At 39.1% G+C, this 24,193-nt stretch overlaps 1 pseudogene; it reads left to right on the forward strand.

The window, feature by feature from the left end:
- The first annotated feature begins 5,683 nt into the window (after positions 1-5,683).
- Positions 5,684-6,454, forward strand: LOC107539855 (small nuclear ribonucleoprotein-associated protein B' pseudogene; annotated as a pseudogene).
- Positions 6,455-24,193: the final 17,739 nt, after the last annotated feature.

The following is a 24,193-nucleotide window of genomic DNA, read 5'->3' on the forward strand; positions in this document are numbered from 1 at the left end:
CCGCCTCCGCCGCGCTGACCGCGCCCCTCTCGGGCCACGAGCTTCGCGCTCAGGGCGGCCTCGCAGTTTGTACACAACTCCTCCGACCGAGGGGGCCGGCGGAGCCCGGGAGGAGGGACGGAGAGGAGCCCGCGGAGTCTGCGGAGAGGGAATTAGGGTGGAGACGCGGGGAGAGATCCCTTCGGACTGTTCTCTGCCAGGAATAGGAAGGAGAATTTTGCACGTCTTAGGTGTTGTGAAAGGACCTGAAACTCAAAAGTTGAAACCCAGAAGGCAGCTGGGAGGGGACGCTGAGGTTTTGAAAGACTTGTTTAAGGAGTGTATATTTTTAAATATACAAAATTTTCTTTAGCGGAAAACTAGGGACGGTATGGTAAATTAAAAAGCAGATCTTGTCCCTCTGTTTCTTTATCAGTGAATTATGTCCATTTAGCAAAGCAAATTCTGAATGCCCTGAATAAAAGGTTTAACGACAGGTATTTTTTTAAAAGCCCATGCATAAAAGCTTGTTTTATCCCACAGTTTTAAGCAGAAGTTTTCACGCACATTCCTACCTCGTATCCGTACATGGAGGGGAAGATGGATCATATGAATTTTGAAGTTTTTAATACACAGTTGATTCAAACTGAAGCATGGAATCTAATTTAAGCACTAACCAGATCAAATGTGTTTAAATAGACATTACATCTTTGACTTATTTTTGCTAGCACTGTATGTTCAAAAATGGAGTTTAATATTTACAAAGAAACGTAGTACATTTACCCAACCACCGTGGCACCTTTTCCTACGAAAAGACAACCAAAGAAGCCACAAACATTAGACACGCAGCAGCTCTGAAAACTGGGAATCCAAATTTGTAGGAAAGTAATAGCCAAATATATTACTGGCCATTTACTGTTATAATAGGAAGGTGAATTTTTGCCATCAATCACCTAAGGAAACCACTTCCCTTAATCCTTAATGTTCTTGTACATGATTTTATCTGGTTTATTTGGAAGCCAGAACAATAAACTGCAATAAAAATGCCTGGAATATTACTACCTATGCGTATATGTTGACAACACAGTGTACCAACAGACAGATTTACATATACCAACAGCCTACTCATCACTTCACAGCAAAAGAGCTTAAAAAAAGCAAGTTGTAGAAGAACGTTCACTTCAAAGAGTAGATCTATCAAAGGTATGGATCTCATTTCAGTGTGTAGATTTTAAAAATTAATATCCACATTATTAGAGGTATTTATTATTAGAAAACAAAATTATGCTGCGAAATTTTTTTCTTTTCATTCCCTTTTGTTATAGCTGTGATCACTGCTTTCAGAGAATGCTTGACGACTACGTTCATGTTACCAAAGTATTTAAGTGTTTTTGCCAAATCTTTTCTAAGAAGGCAATCCCATATTATTCACCTTCACCTCTGATTTTCTCTAATGTTGATTCCAATTATGTAATTAAATAACTCAGAAACAGTTTGTTTAATTGGTATGGGATTTAATAAAACTTTTTAAAAAATTGATCTTTGAAAGGTTTTCAGTTATCTAATGGTGGTGACATGATCAAACCTGAGTGTAATATAGGTAACTCTTAATAGAACTTCTGTATTCTTCTTAACTTTAAATCAAACTTACAATTAATACACTTTGGTACCCATTTATATTTTAATTTGCATGTAAGCCTATCTAGACCTATCCATTTGTCTTTCTTTTTACCAATGTCAGTGGCCTGTTATTTCAACCCAAGTTTTCACTGCAATAAAATCCAGTTATTTTACTGGAAATGTTTCTATATTTTACACCATTTTAAAACATGCTTTTATTTACAAGAGCTTTCCCAATGCAAACAAAAACAAAAAAAAAAACCAGCTATTTGATAAATATTTAATAAGATATTTTTATAGTCCTGTTTATTTTTTTCACATTTCCACTTTTATTAATGAATAGATATGAGCCTAGCTATGGTTGGGCTTGTAGCACATTTACAATAGAAAAGCTAACTACGATTCTTTTTCTTAAATACAGTAGCATTTATTGAAATTTCATTTCTGACATAAGGATTCATGAAATAGGGCTGCCACTTTTAAGTAATGGTTTCTCTGAAATGCCCAGCTCTGCAATCTCACAGAAAATAACTAGCTTACACTGTACAATAGTACGGAAATTGGAAAGTAATCCTATTTTGAGACATTTGCCATGTGATTCTGAACATACAAAGAACATGTTCAACCAAGCTGACTTGCTGTTGCTGTTCACACAAATGCTACAGCTGCAAACCTGCCTCATAGACTTAGCAAAAAGGGTTAAAACTTGATAAATATTTTTCAAATGTTCAGGTTCTGCACTGGCCTTACGCCAGACAGTGTGAATGGACAGATCCTCAATTACTTTGAACTTTCTAGTTCTTTGCATTCCTTCCTGCTTAGTAGTGCTGTACCATTAGGGAAGATAGGAGAACACAAAAAACAAATGTCAGGTTTCAGAAATCAATTAGTGGTCTGGCTGTGGTGTGTTAACTGTGCCAAAACAGAGAATTCTGAGGGAAAGAAAGAAAAAAGTGGAGTCGTGAAGTTAGGTAGGAGGGTAAGCGTAGAAGCAGTGCGCATACTTAAGCCCTTAGTCACTGGGCAACGCAGATTTAGGCTTAGAATAACCGTAAGTGTCACTATCTTTACGGGAATAAATACGCCTGAATGTGTGGGGGCTGACCAGGCATTCGCGGTGGGGGAGGGGGGTCGAAGGAGGCAGTGGGGGGAAAATGGGTAAATAGCTTCTGAATGATGAGATGAGAGAAATCTGGAGCTAGCACTAGGGCAGTGCTCGCAGGACAACTGCACAAGAAATAGCTGTGTTCAGTTGTTTGGCCAAAACGTCAGGGAGAACTTGAAATTAAGGAATCTCGCGCGTTCTAGATAACATGTTATTCACTTGGGTTGGAAACTGTTGATGGGATATCCCATTTCTGTATTGTCACAGGCAACTTACTGAGTGATATTAGGCCACAGGAAAAGCACAAGAATGAATAAAAAAAAAAAATTAGAAGGGGGGACACTCTTCTCTAGGGTGAGATAATTAAATTTAAAGTGACTTTTATGCTGTTTATTGCTTGTCCACCCAGTGTTAGAACCCGTATCAGTAGAAACAGAAAATATAATTATTGTCCTCTAAAACATTCCACGTTTTTAAGCTTTTTGTATTTTTATTCATGGGAACTGCTTTATGTCACATATCCAAAAAAAAGTCACTGAGGAAAGAACATAATAGAAGCTTCAATGAGATCCGTCAAAATTCAAACCACTTTGACTCAAAAGATTGAGGCATGAGAAAAGATGCTCTGTTTATTGCTTTTGTGATGGAAAAGAAAGTAATTTAAATAGGATTATACACTTTTTTTGTATACATTAAGATGATGTCTTAAAAAAAAAATCAGTTTTTCTACTATCACCTACTCCAGTTCTTACATTAAATTTTATATTTAAGTTTGGACTTAAATGTGTTAATGAACTATCTCATAAAACTCCCAATGTGCACTTATTCTTACATGTACTGTTATTTATCTTACTTATTTTTAAAACTCTAGTAATATACAAAAAAAAAAGTATAATTTTACCTTTCAGGAGAACTGGGATTACTTTTTTCCCACCTTGTTGGTATAATAAGCAGACAAAAATGGTATGAATATAAATGCCTTGACCAAGTTATAGGTCAGGCATACTGTAGCTTAAACTGTACAGCATTTGAATTCTGACTCTAAACATTATAGGAGAGGTTAAGAGAAGAATCTTGAACTGAAGCAATTACACCAAACAGTCTTTTAGAACATTAAGGGGCCCACATCACCAGCATCACAATGAGTAGTGTCATCATATGAGTAATTTGCTGTTCATATGATCACAAAAGCACTAATGGTACTAAGCTGTGGCGCAAGCACAGTGAGTGCTCAAATGAACAAGGGAATACCCTTTTGGAGGTTGATTTGTAAATGACATGTGTAAAAATAGTGCTAATACCAGTGCTGGCTCTTCATGCATTAACGTCTATCCCACTGGCGAGGGTTGTGTAAACCTGTATAACATTTGAGGACAATTTGACAATAAGTATAAAGAAGACTGAAAATGTAAATAACCTTTAAAGCATTAGATAATTTCCCCCCTAGGAAATATGTATTTATAAATTGGAAATTACCCAGGTGTCCAACAATAGAAAAATAGTTAAATAATACATCTATGCAATGGCTACTGTTTCTCCACCAAAAATCATATTATTAAAGAAATATTTAGTCACATGGGAAAATACTCATGGTATATTAAGTAAAAAAAGTTTATAAACACAAATGATATATTAAGTAAAAAAAAGGTTTTATAAACACATACAAATAAAGAAAATACAAAACGTATATATTTTGGTGGCTATCACTGGATGGACATATAATAGGTAGTTTTATATTGCTTTATACTTTTCAATATTTTCTCAATTTTCCACAATTGCCTTTTGCAATCAGAATACAGTTGTCCCTCAGCGGGGGATTGGTTCCAGGAACCTCTGTGGATACCCAAATCTGAGGATGCTTAAGTCCCTTCTATAAAATGGCACAGTGTTTGCATATAGGCTACAAGAGGATACGCCTACTTCATTCTCATGGAGCATGGATTCAGCACAGTGCTCAGCGTGTGGCAAATTCAAGTTTTGCTTTTTGGAACTTTCAGAGGTTTTTTTTCCTGATATTTTTGATCTTTGGTTGGTTGAATACACAAGTGAGAAACCCACAGATTCAGAGGGCCAATCATAAATGTTTTCAATAAAAACAAATTAATGTTACCTGTACAGTTGAAGGTTCATTGGAACTGTAGGTGATGATCAGATGGTTTTCCATTTGAAACCAGCCAATATAGCCACTATTTGTCAACACCCTGTGCTGGTTAAATTTGTAAACTTTCTTTTATTTATTTATTTTAATTTTTATTTACTGATTTTTAGAGAGAGAAGAAGGGAGAGAGAGAGAAGCATTAATTTGTTGTTCCACTTGTTTATGCATCCAGTTGGTTGATTCTTGTATGTGCCCTAACTGGGGATCGAACCCACAACCGTAGCATACCGGGAAAATGCTCCATCCCTCTAAGCTATCCAGCCAAGATTTGTAGACTTTCTTAATCTAGCTGCTAGATTTTCAGGATTCACTGCAGAGTAAATGAGCTGAAGAGAGATTACAAAATTTGAAGTTGGAAAGGGACAATCTGGGGAATGTTTTAAATATAAACATAAATATGCTTAATTCAATTCCTAAGTAACCAGTGAGACTTCTTCTACAATGATTTTTTTTCTTAAAGTTATTTTGGGTATCTCACTTTACTTTGTTACTTTGTTTTCCTCTATTAAGCGAATTAGGTTATTTACAGTGTTTTTACAAAATGGGTAGACTCTTAAAGCCAGATAAAGTTTACATGCATCTATAAAGAGCAGTTTGCATTGTTTGTTTGTTCTAAATTCTAAAATATTCACCGAGAAGATATAGGTTGAAACAGTTTCTAATGGGATGTCTACATTATCTTCTCCCTAAGAGCCTTGTTCTTCTTGGTGCCCAAAGTTGTTCTGAAGTAACTCCCCAGGGCGGCGGGGAGCGGCTCCTGGAGGGCGGCTAGGCCTTGGTGCAGGCGAATCCGGCGGGAGTCAGCCATCGGAGCCGCCACCATGGCTGTGGGCAAGAGCAGCGAGATGCTGCAGTCCACCGACGACAGGATGAGGTGCATCCTGCAGGACGGACCTGTCTTCATTGGCACCTTCAAGGCCTTCGCCAAGCATATGAATTTGGTCCGATGTGGTTGTGATGAATTCAGGAAGATCAAGCCAAAGAACTCCAAACAAGCAGAAAGAGAAGAGAAGAGAGTTCTTGGCCTGGTGCTGCTTTGAGGGGCGAACCTGGCCTCCATGACAGTAGAGGGATCTCCTCCCAAAGATACTGGCATTGCCCGAGTGCTGCCCCGGTGCCACTTGCTGGCGCTGCTGGGGGCCCAGGGATCGGCAGGGCTGCTGGCAGAGGAATCCCAGCTGGTGTCCCCAGGCCCCAGCCCCTGCAGGACTTGCTGGGCCAGTTCGTGGGGTTGGTGGACCATCACAACAGGTGGGGACCCCGCAAGCAAGAGGCACTGTTGCAGCTGCTGTCACAGCCAGTATTGCAGGGGCCCCAACTCAGTACCCACCCGGCCATGGGGGTCCTCCCCCACCTATGGGCCGAGGGGCAACCACTCCAGGCATGATGGGCCCACCTCCTGGTATGAGGCCACCCACGGGTCCCCCAGTAGGGATCCTCCCTGGATTAGGAACTCCAATGGGCATGCCCCCTCCAGGGATGCGACCCCCTCCATCAGGAATGCGAGGGCTCCCTCCCCCAGGAATGCACCCACCAAGGCCCTAGACTCATGTTGGCCCTCCTCAGCTCCCTGCCTGTTTCCTGAAAGCCTGTACATACTCCTTTTATTTCCTTGTGGCCTGTGAAACAAATTTATAATAAACTCTTACTAGGATATTATATTTTTAAAAAAAAGTAATTCCCAAACTTGTTTACTGGGTATTGAAAATAAAGTTGGGGTTTCGGGGGAGGTGATCTAGGAACTTGATACTTAAAATGTTTTTTATAAACAATTCAATACAGAACTGCATTCTGAGTTAAGGGCCTCCTGCCTCCCTACCAACCCCCACCCCATCATGTCCAACACGTGCACACACACACACACACACACACACACACACACACACACCAGTCACTATTCTAAGTCACTGGGTACATTGGTGCCTAGGAACATGTATGCGCTGAGCACTGTTACAGGCCTTGGAAATAGAAAAATAATTAAGATACAGTCCCTGCCCTAAGCATTATCCGATAGGTAACCCACTCCTCAAATATGTTTCATTGCTTCTCTCAGTAAGTAGCTTGGAGTCCACACTCTTCAACCTGGAACTTTGTCTGACTCCAGCCAGTCTTTCCAACCTGAAATCTCACTGTGCCTGCCACTTCCCGCAGGAACCTTAGCCTCTATCCATAGGGATTATTTGTTATTTCCGAATTGCCCCTGCTGTTCCCTCCAACCATGATGCCTTTCTTTGACCACACATACCATATATCACAAGCCCAACTAAAATCCCACCTCTCTCCCAGGTCACTCCATATCTCCCAGTAAGAATTACCCTCTTGGTTTTTTCTCCTTCCCACTAGCTTTGGATCCCCAGGAAAGAAAGCCCAAAGGGTTACCATCTGTTTTAAGTCTGTCTCTCCCAACAAAGCCTGTGTCTCTGCAGGACACTAAGGGTCTTCTCATCCTTGATGGCACAGTGTCCCACACAAAATAGGCAATAGATATTTTGTAAACTCAATTTTATTCATTATAGACATAAAAGGTAAAATTAAGAATAAAAGTTTAATAGAATGCCATCTAAAAGTGTAGAAGAAAAACGAGTTAGAAAAATCATAGTTTTATAACCATCATGGTATTAATTGATTCAGGCAAGAATCAATGGAAGCTAAAATATATGAGTAAAATTCAAATGGGGAACAGGATATTTACATAGTCTTAAAGTATTTCCCTACAGGTGAGGTATTAATTACAATGGGAAAATGGTAACTTACCAATGGAAAAACTTGGCAGATACTGCCTTATGCAAATGATCAAAGTTAGCATCATCATAAATGGGACAAAATGACATTGAGTCCTTCCTGATGTGAGGAACTGAGGATACATTATTATGTATCCCTACAGAAAATGCATAACCTAAATCCAACCATGAAGAAAGATCAGACAAACTCAAATTGAAGAAGTTTCTACAAACAACTGGCCTGCACTCTTCAAAAATATAAATGTCATGAAAGACAAAGAAAGGCTCATCAATTGTTTCTTTTTCAAGAAACAAATAATCTTGGCTTGATCCAGGTGGGGGGAGGGGGAGGATTGCCACAATGAACATTTTTGGGGTAATCAACAAAATTTAAGTATGAGCTGTAAATTAGCAAAATCTGAGTATGGACTGTAAATAAAATTTTCATACACTTTAAAATTTCACTTTTAGTAATTTATTCCTCAAAATCACTTAAGTGTGTACAAAGATAGACAGCCATGCCAAAATATTTATGGCAGCATTGTTTGTAATGAACATTATTGGGATAATTAGCAAAATTTGAGTATGGACAATGCTACATTTTTGAATCCATGCACCAAGAGGTCACTGGTTCGATTCCCTGTCAGGGCACATGCCCGGGCTGTGGGCTTGGTCCTTACAGGGGACATGCAGGAGGCAGCCTGTTGATGTTGATATTTCTCTCTCATCGATGTTTTTATCTCTCTCCCTCTCCCTTCCTCTCTCTCTAAAATTAATAAAAACATATATTTTTTAAAAAGGGTAACAATGTTTGCAACTAATTCTAGAATTAATCAAGGCAAAAAAAGTGTGTGTGTGTGTGTGTGTGTGTAGAGAGAGAGAGAGACAGAAACAGAGAGAGACAGAGACAGAGACAGAGAAAGCAGACATGGCAAAATGTTAGTGATTGGTGAATCTGGGTAAAAAGTGTATAGAGAAAGTTGTTGATTCAAGCTGGGACAGGACAAGGAGACAGAAGATGTCCCCAAAATGGAGAACCGAGGGAGCCCTTAGGGGTGTGTAATATTCAGCCAACCATGCTTCCCCCACCTCAATATGCAAAAAGATCCAATATGAAAGAGGTAGATTCGCCCATCCCAGACCCAGCAATTCTTCTAGACCTCTAGCCTATGGAAATTCGCACACAAGGTTTCAATATTTGCTTCTGGGGGAACTCAAAACTCAAGCACAGGACTACCAGAACAAATGATCTGTGAAATGGGGCAGAAAACAATAAATAATGTTTTTAAAACTCTAAGAAGATTGAGAGGGTTCCCTGAGGACATAACAATAGATGAAAATGACCCACACTTGAGGAGTTAATTATTTTTTCCCTGGATATCTCCCATGTATGCATGAAAAATACATGTTAATAAACTGTGTGTTTTTATTTATTTTTAAAATTTTTCTAATCCTCCCCCTATGATATTTTTTTCCATTGCTTTTCAGAGAGAATGGAAGGCGGGGAGAGAGAGAGAGAGAGACATCTGTGTGAGAGAGACACATCGAGTGGTTGCCTCCCACATGCACCCCGACCAGGGCTGATGATCGAGCCTGCAACCAAAGTACATGCCCCTGGTCAAAATCGAACCCAGGACACGTCAGTCCACAGGCTGACACTCTAACCACTGAGCCAAACATGGTAGGGCAAACTGTGTTTTTAAAAAGTGTGTGGAAATTCTTTGTTTCTTCTTGCTACTTTTTGTGTAAGTTTGAAAATATTTTGAAATAAAGAGAGAAAAAAGAATAAAAGCCAAAGTTTGGAAACTATTTGATTTACTTCAAAAGGTGAGATCCTAGCCCTGGCTGGGTAGCTCAGTTGATTAGAGTGTAGTCCCAATAATCCAAGGTTGCAGGTTCAATCTCCGGTCACGGTACTTACAAGAATCAACCAGTGAATGCATAAGTAAGTGGAACAACAAATCGATGTGTGTGTCTCTCCTTCCCTTCTCTCTAAAAAATCAATTTAAAAAAGGTATTTGTAGAAAACAAGAAGAACCCATCACAAACCCACAAAAGCCATTCCATCTTAGCTAAAATACATCCCTTTCTTGAGCCTCATGAATCTGTCATTTCTCTGTCATGACGGCCCCTGATGCCCTGGGTATAGCCACCATGGCTGCCCTTATGAAATTAATTTTTATTATATTCCATGATGCATTCATCTTTGTTTTCCCAGCTAGTCTCTGCCATGCAGAGTACTAAATGAAAATGTATGTTTACATGAAGAGCATACACACGCACACCAAGGACCTCTAGACTCCAGAGCTTTGAACTAAATCTCAGAAAGGACATTATTTCAGCGACGTCTTTCAAAGGTGTTAGGGAAAAGTTTGAGTATAAAACGATGTATTGTTTTGAGATTTGCACTGAGTGAGCACTGGGTGAAGGTGTGCATGCAATCAGATTGCCCTGATTTAATAGTGGCGGAAGCTGGGTAATGACTACCTGAGGGTTCATTCTGACTATTTTTATATCTTTTTGTAATATTCTAGAATTTAAAAAAATGGTTTTGAGGAAAGTACAGTAGAAGCAGACGTAATAATCAGCACAACTTGAACAATCAATGAAATATCAATTTTATTTTACTGTAGTTTAGATAAGGTTTTGACTTTCAACTTTGAAAAACAAACAAATAATCCAAAAACTGCAGTAAAGCCCTGGCCCCTCTTCGGGAGGCCCAAGTTACATCACATCACCAAGCACTGTGCTTACGTCTGAGAAGAGAGAGCTCAGGGAGCATGAAATTAAGACCTGTACCAGGGAACAAGTTGAACTTTAGAGACATGTCTTTCAAATACGAAAAATGCTAGATTCTTCTTTGAGCCACCAGAGAATTTTGAGAACTCAGATCCTTTACGCTGTTCACAACTTTATTGTTCAGGTTTAGAAACCCAGACATTATCAGCAGGTGTGACCTAATGACAAATGAAAAGACAAGTTACACAAAAAAGATGATTGGAGAAAGACACAGGCAAATTGCCCATGTGGGTGTGTATGGGGAGAGGGGGAAGATTAAATATTTCCCTATCAAAAAGAATTTTTAAAAAACCAACAAATATTTACTAGATTCCTATTTTGTGTAAAACACTGGGAAGTGTGGCAATAGCAAGGTCTTTCGGTGGAGTAGCTTCCCATCTGGTTGAAGTTACAATATACGCACACATAAAATACAAGCTGACTTGATCATATGCAAATGATAGAGCACAAGGAACAGAGATCGCTGTGGACTTTGATTCTTAAATTGACCCTTAAGAAAACACTAGATTCTGCAGAAACAGTAGATAGCAAGAAAGAGGAGGGAATTCTAGGCAAGAATTGGCGTGCTGCTTAGTGATTTATTCAAATTACTAATGGATAAATTGGTGAGAGCAGTTGGCCCATGGATTGATCAAATCTGATTTTTATGTGCTGTATAAAGAATTTATATAACGCAGTCCAGGGGAATGTCTAACACAATGGAGAGTCTCATAAATCAGTGTGACCATAAAGTTAAAAGACAAGTGACCCCTCACCCCTGACCCACCAAACAGGTAAGTGATTATCTGGGAGAAATATTTGCAACAAAGGATTAATATCCACATCACATAATCACAATCATAAAAGAGATCTTTTAAAAAGCCTGTAAGACAAAGAGAACCCAACAGGAAATTAGGCCATGGTGGTACATAGGCAATTCACAAAAGAAGATATACAAGTGGCTGATAAAAACAGGAAAAGATTCTCAACATCACTGCTATCAGGGAAGTGCAAATCAAAACAGCAATGGAATACCATTTTTGCTCAACTGATGTACAAAAATGAAAAGATTCAGTGAAGCTGTGGGGAAACTGGAAGTCTCATAGCGTTAGTAACAATATAACTTTGTAAAATATATATTTGTACAGAGGGCAATCTGGAGCATCTATGAAAAGGTAAATTTTTCATACACTTTGAAATTCCACTTTTAGGAATTCATTCCTCAAAATCACTTAAACATGCCCAAATATAAATAGATGTGCCAAAATGTTTATTGCTGTGCTATTTGTAATAATGAAAAACTGGGAACTATCTAAATATCAACAATAAGTAATGTAATGATCAAGTAAATAAGTAAATTCTAGCATATCCACATCATGGAGTACTATTCAGCAACTGTAACAGAATAAAGCAGCTCTGTCTGTACTAACATAAAATGATCTGTAAAGGCAGGATAAGTGAAAAAAAATGTCATTGGTTAATGTATAAATGTTACTGGTGCTGTTTATGTAAATAACTTATATGAAATATACATTGTCTAAAACTGTTAATAGTTTACCTCTGCGGAGGGAAGAGAAATGGGAGGAGTATGGATGGCAGGCACAAAGCGAGGTTGCTATTTAATCCAAAGAGTAATTAAGATATCAGCATTACTATATTTTTAAAAATATTTCTTTATTGATCTCAGAGGGAGGAAGGGAGGGGGAGAGAGAGAGAAAGATCAATGATGAGAGTCACTGATGGCCTCCTGCACGCCCCTCACTGGGGATCGAGCCGGCAACCCGGGCATGGGCCCTGACCGGGAATCGAACTGCCATCTCCTGGATCCTAGGTTGATGCTCAACCGCTGAGCGACGCCGGCCGAGCCTTTTTTTTCTTATTCTCACCTGAGGATATATTTTTATTGAATTTAGAGAGAGAGAGAGAAAGGGAGAAACATCGATATAAGAGAGAAACATCTATTGGTTGCCTCTCATATGTGCCCTGACCAGGGATTGAACCCACAAATTTTGGGGGTATGGGACAACGCTCCAACCAACTGAGCCACCCAACCAGGGCATCAGCATAACTATTCTGAAACTGGATGTTCAAGTGGTATTCAGAAAAGGAAAAGGGACTCGAGGTCTAATTGTGAACATTCATTGGGTACTGGAGAGTTCCAAAGAATTCCAGAAAAAAATTAGTCTATGTTTTATGTAATTTAGTAAAGCCTTTCACTGTGTGGATCATGAAAAACTGGCTGCTCGGAATGAAATGGGCGTGCCTCAGCACTTGATTGTCTCGAGGTGTTACCTGTACTGAGACAGGAAGCCACTGTCAGGACAGAATTGAGAGAGACAATGGTTTCTTATAGGCAAATTGATGGAAGAAATATCAATAACAACATATGCAGATGATACATCTTACTAGTGGAAAGTAGAAATGATTTGAAATTATTTCTGATGAAAGTGAAAGAAGAAAGTGTCAAAGCAGGAGTGTATTTGAACATCAAGAGGACAAGAATGGCTACAGAAATGCGCAACTTTAACACAGTGGATACTATGTTAACTACTTACCTCGGTTCAGTCATCAGTTCAAATTGAGACACAGCCAAGAAGCCAAGAGAAGGCTGAGACTCAGAAGGGCAGCGACTGGAGAATTAGGAAAGATCATCAAGAGCAAAGATGTGTCATTAGAGACCAAGGTTAAGATCACCCACACCCTTGTGTTCCCAACGACTAAGTGCAGATGAGAGCGCTGAACCGTGAAGAAGGCTGATAGGGAAAAAAATGATCCATTTGAAAAATGGAGTTGGGGGAGAGTTCCGTGGATACCCTGGACCACCAGAAGGATGAACCAGTGGGTCCTAGAGCAAACTAAGCCTGGAACATTGCTGAAGGCAAAAGCGACAAGATCAAGAAAAAACAACAACAAAAAAACCCCAACAAGACTGAAGCTGTTATACCCTGGGTACTTCATGAGAGGGCAGGGTTCTTTGGGAAACACAATGATGGGAAAAATAGAAGGCAGCAGGAAAGGAGGAAGACCAAATATGAGATGAATTGACTCCAATACAGAAGCCATAGACGTGGGTACAAGAGCTGGGCTGCGCTGTTGAGGACGGGACACTGTGGACATCCTCATAGAGTTGCCAGGAGCTGGAGCTGACTAACGGCAGGTAACGCACATATCCTTAAGCACTGGTAGTTCTATGCACAAAGTATCCTACGCTCACAAATGTTTACTACCAGGGAGAGAAGCTGGCACTCATGGAATTTACTCGTCTGATAAGAACCAAAGAATTCATCTATTCTAGTAGGTTCCTTTCAGTTTTAGAAGAAATGAAAACCCATTATTCAATAAGCATTTACCAAGAGCCTACTCAGTGACATGAACAATGCTGTGAGGATTCAAAGGCGACTAAGAGTATTGTTAAAGGTTAAGCATAAAATACTACGAAAACCCAGAATATACAGCGTTATCTGTGCCAGTTTAGTCAAGGAAAGCTTCCTGGGAGGAAGATCCCTGAGAAAGGCCCTGAAGAATTTGAACTCAGTTTTTTGACTCAAGTTTAGTAATTTTTTTTTTTTAATATATCTTTATTGATTTCAGAGAGAGGAAGAGGGAGAGAGAGATAGAAACATCAGTGATGAGAGAGTCATTGATTGGCTGCCTCCTGCACACACACACCCCACCCCCCCACCACCCCCCACCCCCGACTGGGGATGAGCCCTCAACCCAGCATGTGCCCTGACCGGGGAATCTAACTGCGATCTCCTGGATCCTAGGCTGACGCTCAACCGCTGAACCACGCCCGGCCGGGCAAAGTCTAGTAATCTTCTACTACGGGGCCCTCAGGTTTCTATGACAGAAACATAGAAAATAAGAGATAATTAAAAATAATCTCATATTTCTGGAGGGAAGTCATTCACAGAAAGAAAGGCCTTGTGTATACCCATTTTAAAAAATATTGGAAAATTGCAATGACTGAGTTTAGTTTCTCAGTGAGCTGTAAGATATAATGCTACTGGTGGCAGCTCCTGGAAATCAGCAGAATCATCAGTATAGTGCTTGCTCTACAGCCTTTTACTAAGTCAGTTTAGGGGAGCTGATCTTTCAATGTTCCTGCCCAATTTATATCCCTGGAAAATCTCTATTTCCTCTTATTACGGACATTTGATTATGTACAATCTCCCCCCCCTTTTTTTCCTGTAAAGCATTCTGTTTCACACATTTCCTTGTTTATTTGGTGAATTGGTTTAAAGTATTTAATTGTATGCCTCTGGTAATACGTCATCATTGGAGTTATACTGTGTTAATTTTTAAGGAATTTACAAATTTACAGAGGGAATAATTAATGGCAGTGCCACCTCAACCTTGTGACATGCAACGTACAAACACACTGGCCATCCTGGCATGTAGCAGCACGTTATGTCCTACTGTATGGGATTTTTAGCTCAAGTTCAGTATGTTTAAGGAGGCAGGTCACTTCTTAGGGCTCATGTTTTGCAAAGATACAGCCATTTTTATGATAGCCTGGTAAATCTCTTAAAGAAAAGGGAGAGGTTTATGACAGAAATGGTGATAAAGCTTTAACTACATGTGTGTGGTTAACTCTGTTGTAGCCACTCAAGTTAACTTCTACTTATATTTATGGGCCTGATTGCATAATATATGAAATTTGCAGGAAGTGCCCGAAAGATAAGGTTACATAGACAAGTTATTTAAGTTTGAAAGTAAACCACAGCTCATGCCGAGAACTAGTTTATAACCAATTTTGTAACACAAGTGAATACGTCATTCATTTTCTTTTTAATTTTTTTCTTATCTTATGGTTAACATTAGGCAATTAATCATTGTCTGAATGTGCAGCACAGAAAGTTCACAAAAGAATGCAGCTTCGGGTATCGATTAGCTGAAAAGTCAGTAAATCACATTATAAAAGTGAAGATAAACATTTGATGATATTCAAACCACCCTAAGCAAACGGATGATTTGCACGTATCCCACCAGACAATGGTTTCCTTCACCAGCTTCATTCAGTAATGAGACTCATTTCTACTGACAAATATTACTTGATCAATAGACCTGGCATTTGCCTCAAGAAATGGCCTCTGATGGTTAATTTGCAACTGATTCTTGTTCTTCCTCTGTAGCAGCCCACATTTTACACTGTGCACGCTAGTCACCCTAAAACACTAAAACATGCCCAATGCTGGCAGTAGACCCTTGTAGTAGTATTACATCTGGCATTGTACGCTGGTTATGACACGCTTGCATCCAGCTCACCCACCGCTTCAGTTCCTGCTGAACGCAATAAAATGTTTGTCACAATATTTAGATACTTAGAAAAATCAAGGACATTCTTCTTGTAAGAAAAAGGGGGGGAAATCCCTCTAATGGTGACAACAGACTTGCTGAATGATAATGTATGTAGAAGAGAAACTATTCCATCCTAATGAAGGCAAATTACCCTAAAATCTTTGTTGTGGAAAATTAAAACTAATGACATGTTCACGTTGTAAAGTCGAATCGCCTGTAAGCTCATTTCCCAGTGTGAGATGCAGTTTATTTTCAAACGTAAACAACTTGTCCGTTTAACAATTTGCTTTTCCCGTGACGGCAAAGGAACACTTTCCAGCAGCCACTTCTCTACTCCATTAGTTGTCATGAACAATCTAGAGGAGTTCCATTATTTTCCTTGTGATGATTTAACAGGTTAAACAATTTAAAAGGTATTCCTATATCTTTCTTTGAAATAAATGTAAACAAAATGTGCCACTGTGTTAAGTTTGAAATGGCCTGTTACCTGCTTTTCCTTGACCTTGTAGAGATTTTCAGCGACAACCGAGTTAACCAGTGAGGGAGGTTCTTTGAGGGGGTCCAGTCACACTCTATTGTGTGGGATAGCACCTAGCAAAGCATTTCGATTAGGCTGTGGAGGGAACAAAGCTAGGTACACTCTCTCCAGCTCTGGGTAAACAAGATTACTGTTCTCCATCCCTGCTGCTTGGAATGAGTGCAATGCTGCAAAGTTAATTGACGCCATAATTAGGAAGGAAAAAAACAACAACACACCACGAAAGGACTAGGAATGTGCTAATTCATTTCGGTTTAAACCTCAGAGATATTTCCCCCGTATACAGGTGTGATGGGCTCTATTCATAGCTTTTAAGCCATACGTTTAAATGTTAACATAACATTGAAAAACATCCTTACCAGGTGAAAGGTAGCAGCTAGAGCCAGGTGTGGTCGTTAGCGTTCCTGCTGGGGGGGGGGGGGAGAAAATCCCACTTGGAGATTTAATGCAATGTAAAACAGCAAATGCAATCAATTGAAAGGTTCCCCTTCTCACGGCTGGCCTGCTTGGCACACAAGCTTTGCCCCACTCCATTTCATAAATTAAGCGACTTCAAAACCACCTCCACAAAAGGAGATTTCACTCTGCTGTTGAGAAACTCTTCCTTGTATCTAACTAAAATCACCCGATCTGCAGTTTAGCAATCCCATTTCCGCACGTTTTCGGCAACATCTAACATCTATATTAACATATCTTTTCTTACCACCTCAGCCTGATACCACAAAAGTCAAACAGGAGGACTTTGGAAAAAAAGCATTTCCTTCTTTCCTTACTGTACTCATACACTCTAAGTGGGCTATGTAGTTGGTTTCAATTTTAAAAACAAGCTTTAGGACTCAACTATTGTTTACGTTGTGGATTCCCAGTGGTGCTTCTAAAAGTCAAGTGAGGGGAAAACAGATTTCTGAGCTGCTAGCAGAACGCTGGTTAACAGATTAGCAAACACATCTCAGTTAAGGCTTTACCTTTTGTCCTGTGCTTTAGAGGGAAAATATGACATTTAAAAATTTTAAATCTCATTCTTCAGTAAGATAGCTATTTTGACCCATGTGAACATTAACGAAAACACAGGTAATTACAGCTTTTTGCTGCGTGCCTAAAGTAATCTTTCTACTGTAATTAGATTAGAAGAGGAACTAGAAAAGACCTCCAATGAAATGCTGTCAAGAAGTCCCTCCAGAACTGCCTGCCTGTAATTAAGGTGCATTTACAGATCTGATATTCCTTAAAAGAAGCATTAACATTACAAAGACCAATTTTGCATGGTCAAACAAGGGAGGTCCAGGTTCTCTGATCAAAGCAATAATCTCTTTCACGATTGTTATTTTTGAAGAATCTTCAAACAGAACAAACACACATTGACTATGTAAACAGGTATAGCTCTGGGCTAATTTGCTGTTTCCAGGATCCCACCATTTTCCCACAGGGCTCAAACTTAGTATGGCCTACTGTTTCCCATTCCAAACCCCAACCTGCTGATGCTCAGGAATAACAACTTCTTATTTATTTTTATTGATTCTAGAGATGTAGGGGGAGGGAGAGAAACACCCATATGAGAGAGAAACGTGGATCGGTTGCCTCCTGGACACACCCAGGCTGGGGATCGCACCCGAAACCTGAGTATGTGCCCTGACCGGGAATCGAACCCGCAAACTTTCAGTGTACAGGACCATGCTCAACCAACTGGGCCACACTAGCCAGGGGGGGAATAATAACTTTTTAAAGGGGAAAAATTCCAAATATTACCTTTAGTCTTAAAACTGTTACATTTTAAATATAATCCTACTCATTTACCAAAGTTGCTTGTTTTTGAAAATGTAAACAAGCTTTTTAAATGATCAAAGAGAGAAAACAAAGATATTAGCTGCGTGAAAGAGTCCTGAATTGGGTTTAAGAAAATCTGAATTTGAGAAAGAACTCATGGACCCGGACAAGAGTGATGATTCCTGGGGGGAGAGGGGAGGGGAGGTGGAGGAGGGCATAGGGGGAATAAATGGTGATGGAAAAAAATAAAATGAAAATATATATTAAAAAAATAAATAAAAGCTTTAAAAAAAATCTGAATTTGAGTTTGGCCTTTCTCTTGCTGGAAGGTGTTGAGCAAATTCCTTAAACACTCTAGATTTTCTCTGCATATATAAGATAATGATAACAGCATATCCCCAAGGTAGGTGGTTGTGGAGGTCAAATTCACTGGAGGACAAGAGAAAGCAATCTTGAAGTATGTTCATTTAAATAAGAATATGTGTCTTGAAACCTCATTGTGTCTCTGGAAAAACCTCCTGGAGTCCCAAGGAGGAAAAAACCCCACAACCTTACAGTAACACCTAAAACAGCTTAAGCCGAATGTGCTGCAGGAAACTAGCTGTGGCTGGAGAAAGTTAAATGAGTTTCTTTCTAAAGGGCTCCTCAGAGCCCTTTGAATCTCCGAGAAGCACCGCAGTATGACACCTATGTCAAACATTTGCCCGCAGAACTGCCTTCTCCTGAGGCTGTTGGAGGACTAGTGTTCTGAAAACACGCTGGAAATTGTTGCCTTCTGATGTCTTAATGATTTGGTTGGGTAGAGAGCATCTAGATGCTCAAGCACATATACTTTTTAGTCTATATCACTTGGTACAAATGAACAGTTCCTGGCAGGGGTGCTCGAAAATAAATTACAGCATAAGGAGTTCGCAAAATTGGCCACTTTGAGACAATATACCCACCAGCTTTATCACTTATAACCTGAGTGACATTAGGTAAGTTTTTGAATCCTCCAATCTCAGTATTCTCATCTGTAAAACAGACAGTATTTACAGCATAGGTCGTGGCCAAAATAAAATAAATGTTGGTTAGTTAGCACAGTGAGCTTAATGAATAGTGGATTCAGTCTTCTCATTCTCTCTCTTTTTTTTTTTTTGCAAATGTCTGGGTTAAAAGAGTAACATTCTCTAGGTCCCATAGCAACTCCATGACATTGTTAGAATGGAACTAGAATCTTGGGAACTACTTTTGTTTGAATTCACATCTATCAAAATTCTAGAATAGATTATTAAAGAGAGGATTCGTAAGAAGAAAAGTAATAATTACTATGAACCAATACTTCAAATGAATAAATTTGGCTAAACTGAAACAAGCATTCTTACCCCCCCCATTGGTGCTATTAGATTTGGGGGGGTGGGAGGATGGCAGAGGCATGAGAAAAAGATATCTTTAGTTGTTCTTGTGGATAAGATGGTTCTAGGCTAATTAGGCCACAATCCAGCAGGATTTATTTATAGCTATTTGAAAAAAACTGTATATAGAGAGTGATTGATTTCAACCTCCAAGGAAACGTTTAGCATTTATCGCAGGGTTCTCTCTTGAACATTTTAATCAATGACTTGAGGAAGATATGAGAGTCATAAAATATCCAAGTTGGGAGAAAAGGCTAATGGCAAAGTTAGGAATCCAACGGGCTATAATGATGAACAGAAATTTAAAATGACACTTGGGAAAAAAAAGACTTTTACTTATGTTCTGAAATATCAATTTAGGACTAAATTCCAGTTCTTTCACTTATATATAACTCCTGCTTTGAATGTTTCCTCATCTCGAAATGCAAATAGTAACCATCTCATGAAGTTGGGAAAATTACATAATATAAAGGGCCCATTTAAGGAGGTGCTCAATGCACAGCGTGATACCTAGAGTTGGTCAGGTCAATAGGTTCTAGGACTAGTAAAAATGGTACTACTACTACTAAAAACGGTTATGCAGAAAAAGCTTTAGAGGTTTTAAATGACTATAGGTTCAAAGTAGTGAACTGTCTGATACAGCTGACAATTATTTAGGTGAACTGTAAGTAGTTCTGGAACCCCATTTCTATTTTTATTGATTGATTTTATTTATTTTTTTATTATTATTATTTTAATCCTCACCTGAGGATATTTTTTCCTTTGCTTTTCAGAGAGAGTGGAAGGGGGAGAGAGAGAGAAAGAAACATCGATGTGAAAGAGACACATCGATTGGTTGCATCCCACGACTCACCCCAACTTGGGCTGGGGATTGAGCCCGCAACCGAGGCATGTGCCCTTCTCCAGAATTGAACCTGAGACCCTTCAGTCCTCCGGCCAATGTTCTAAGTACTGAGACAAACCAGCTAGGGATATTTATTGATTTTAGAGAGAGAGAAGGAGGGGGAGAGAGAGAGAAAGAGGAAGGGAGAAAAAGAAACATCGATTTGTTGTTCCACTTGCTTATGCATTCATTGGTTGATTCTTTTATTTATTTTTTTAAATATATCTTTATTGATTTCAGAGAGAGGAAAAGAGAGGGAGAGAGAGATAAAAACATCAATGATGAGAGAGTCATTGATCAAGCCCACAACCTGGGCATGTGCCCTGACCGGGAATCTAGCCCTGATCGCCTGGATCCTAGGTCGACGCTCAACCGCTGAGCCACGCCCAGCCGGGAGGTTGATTCTTTTTTTAAAAAAAATGTTTTTATTGATTTCAGAGAGAAGAAAGGAAAGGGAGAGAGAGATAAAAACATCAATGATGAGAGAAAATCATTGACTGGCAGCCTCCTTCATGCCTCCTACTGGGGATGGAGCCCCCAAGCCAGGCATGCCCTGACCAGGAACTGAACTGGAATCTCTTGGTTCATGGGTCAGCACTCAGCCACTGAGCGAGCCACACCAGGGGGCCACTGGTTGATTCTTGTATGTGCCCTGACCGGGGATCAAACAGCAACCTTGGTGTGTTGGACAATGCTCCAACCGACTGAACTACCTGAGCAGGGCTGAAACCCCATTTTTAGAGACACATAGAATGCATTTATGTAAGGGTGGTCAGATGGTGAAGAGTGGAGAAACTAAATCACTTAAAATGCAAGTGACTGTGACATGCATTGGGTAATGCCTTTTTTTCCACTAAAAACAAAAACAAAACCACTGCACTGAGATATGATTGACACACAAAACACTGTGTCTATTTAATGTACGCAACTTGATAAATTTGGAGGACAAGTCCCTTTAAAATATATTACTTCCTTTAACCCTCTCTATAACTTCTTAGGTAGATAAAATCATCCTAGTTTTAAGGATGAGGAACTAAGGCTCAGAGAGTTTAAGTGAGCACACATCTAGTAAGAGGGCGGTGCTGGAACATGAAACTGGAATACAGACATAGAATGAAAATGGATTACTTTTCTTCTTCATTGCTCCGAGGGACAAATTAATGCAAATGGAATATTTAACTGAAGTCTACAAAATAACTGAAAGGTACTCTTCAAAAATATCAATGTCATAAAAGACAAGGAATGATTGAGGAGCTGCTGCAGATTAAAAGAGAGTTAAGAGATTCATTCCAACCGAAAGGAATGAAGAATCTGGACGTTTTCTTGGCATTAAGGGAATTATCGGGACAATTGGTGAAATCTGAAAAGGAATTTTAGATTAGATAGTAGTATTGTATCAGTGTTAATTTCCTGATTTTAATCATTGTATTGTGCTTAAGAGAATGTCCTTGTTCTTAGGAAGTGCTCGTTAGACTTCGGAGGAAAATCCTATCCTTAAAGTACTCTCAGAAGGGTCAGAACAAGAAAAAAAAAGAGAGGCAGGGAAAAGATTAAAGCAAATGTGATAAAATGTGAACACTCAGAGAATCTGGGTAAAGGATAAATGAGAATTTTTTGCATTACTCTTGCAACTTGTCTGTAAGCCTGCAGCCTGTCAAAGTAAAAAGTTTCAAAGAGTTTAAAAATATGTAGGGCAATTAAAAATAAAATTTAAGAAAGAATATTCTGAAAACAGTGGGCAATATGGGATTGGACGTAGAAAAGACTAGAGATTATAAGGGCTACGAAGGAAGGTTTGAAAGTCCTACGTGAAAATGGATGAGAGTAATTGGTTAGCCCATTCCTTTCATTCATTTACTCAGAAAACTACTTCTCATCACTTAGGACTTTAGAAAAATACAGTTGTATTAACTATTAGATCTTACTCACACTTTTTCTCCCCAAAGAGATGAGAACTTTTTGGTCAAATAAATTAGTCTTCACTGACTCTTTTGGGTGGAACATGTTCTGTTCGTTTGAAAGGTATCTCAGGGAGAGAAAGGGTAAAAAGGCATTTTACACTCTATCATGATATAAGGCATTTTGCACTCTATCATGATATAAGGCATTTTACACTCTGATATACAGATCTCTTTTAAAAAAAGATTCTTACTGTTGTGGTGATGTGAGGGGCTCAATTAATAGCATCTTTCTTTCCAGGCAGGTTCTGAACAAATAGATCAGGAAGGCAAAAGTGGTGGATAGAGATTGTTAAAACCCTTTCTTATTAATAAATGCAATATTTGAAGACTTAGTTTAATATAAAGGCCCAGCGGACCTTAATCCTGCTCCTCTCCTCACACTGTCTTAGACTTACCCTTCCAGTCACAAGGTGAGGACCATGACTTAGAATAAAAGGAGCAGGTTGCTGTCCCAGAAATAGAATAAGCTGGTTCTTTTGGGGGGGGGGGGCGCAGAGGAAAGGAAGAACAAACACTATACAAGCACAGTTCCTTAAACAAAACATACCAACCAGATAGTCAGGAGGTAGAAAGAGGCAGAAGAATTAGGGAAAATTCTTCCTTGTGGAAAACATGGAGGGGGCCTGGGGGGGAGCCGAAGGGGACCCATTTATTTCCTTCTAATACTTTCTATGCTCGAAGAAAAATAGAGAAAATCAAAACCAAACATGGGGCTTACATGAGTGAACATTGAGGAATGACTTTATGCAACGGGCTAGAGAGAGAAGGGTATTTAGACAGGAAGTAGTGAGAGATGAAGGCACAAATGTTCAATAAGAGAAGGCCTTTTGGGACAAGACCTTTAGTTTGGTGGTTTCAGGCAGAAGCCAGGTTGCAAGGGGTAACAGAGTGAAGGAGGTTCTCCTGTTTGTTTTTCTTTCTTCCTTTGTCCTTTCTTCAAATGTTGGTACTTAGGATTTTGTCCCTTGTCCCCTAAATTTCTCATTCTCCACTCTCCCTGGATTGTTGATTGTCGCCATGGATCTCAATGTGAAGGTAAGGAGTACAATTTTAATGGAGTTAACCTTGGAAGTGAGAAACACCTCTTCTTTTGAGATGGGGGGAAAAACGATGTTAAGATGCAGAGATGAAAAATGACCTTGTTTTTAATATCTAATTAGTTATTAAAATGTTTTCTTTTATAGAGTGAATGTTTCTCCCAAAATTTGATTTTAAAAAATTGATTTTAGAGAGACAGAGAGAGGAAGGGAAAGAGAGAAGCATCGATTTGTTGTTCCACTTACTTATGCATTCATGGATTGATTTTTGTATGTGCCCTGACCAGGGGTAGAACTAGCAACCTTGGAATATTGGGGTGATGTGCTAATCAACTGAGCTACCTGTCCAGGGCAAAATACAAGTATTTAATAAATAGATTTAAGACTATATGAGGCCAAAGAAAATCATATTAAAATCTGTATAAATCCTGTTATTTAAAGACGTTATTTATAAAGTAATTAAAATAAGTTTTACATTTCAATTGCATTTAAATGGCTTGCTTAGGTAAAATAAAAGGTACAATCTCCTTTTTTAAAAGAGGGATGTTAAAACATTAGAAGTCTGCTACATTATAAGCAACATTAGAAACAAATGAGATATAATTTATTTAGGTGGTAGGAATTAGGGTATTGTAACATGAAAGAATGAAGTAGTCCTCTTCCCGTGAAATTAATCTCACCATTTACTATATTAGAGCATAGATATGCAAAATCACCTAAAAGGCAGGTTCACAGGTTTTTGGAACAGGACTAGAGTGTAACCCCATAGAAAAGAATTATAGAGTTTAATTGACATTTTCAGAGCATTTCACCCCAAAGCAGCAGAATATACATTCTTTTCACGTGTACATGGAATATTTTCTAGGATACACCACATGTTAGGACACAAAGCAAGTCTCAATACGTTTGCGAAGACTGAAATTGTATCAAGCATCTTCTCTGACCACAATGGTAT

The sequence above is a fragment of the Miniopterus natalensis genome, chromosome 2 (genome assembly GCF_054644295.1).
Source record: "Miniopterus natalensis isolate mMinNat1 chromosome 2, mMinNat1.hap1, whole genome shotgun sequence".
NCBI lineage: Eukaryota > Metazoa > Chordata > Mammalia > Chiroptera > Miniopteridae > Miniopterus > Miniopterus natalensis.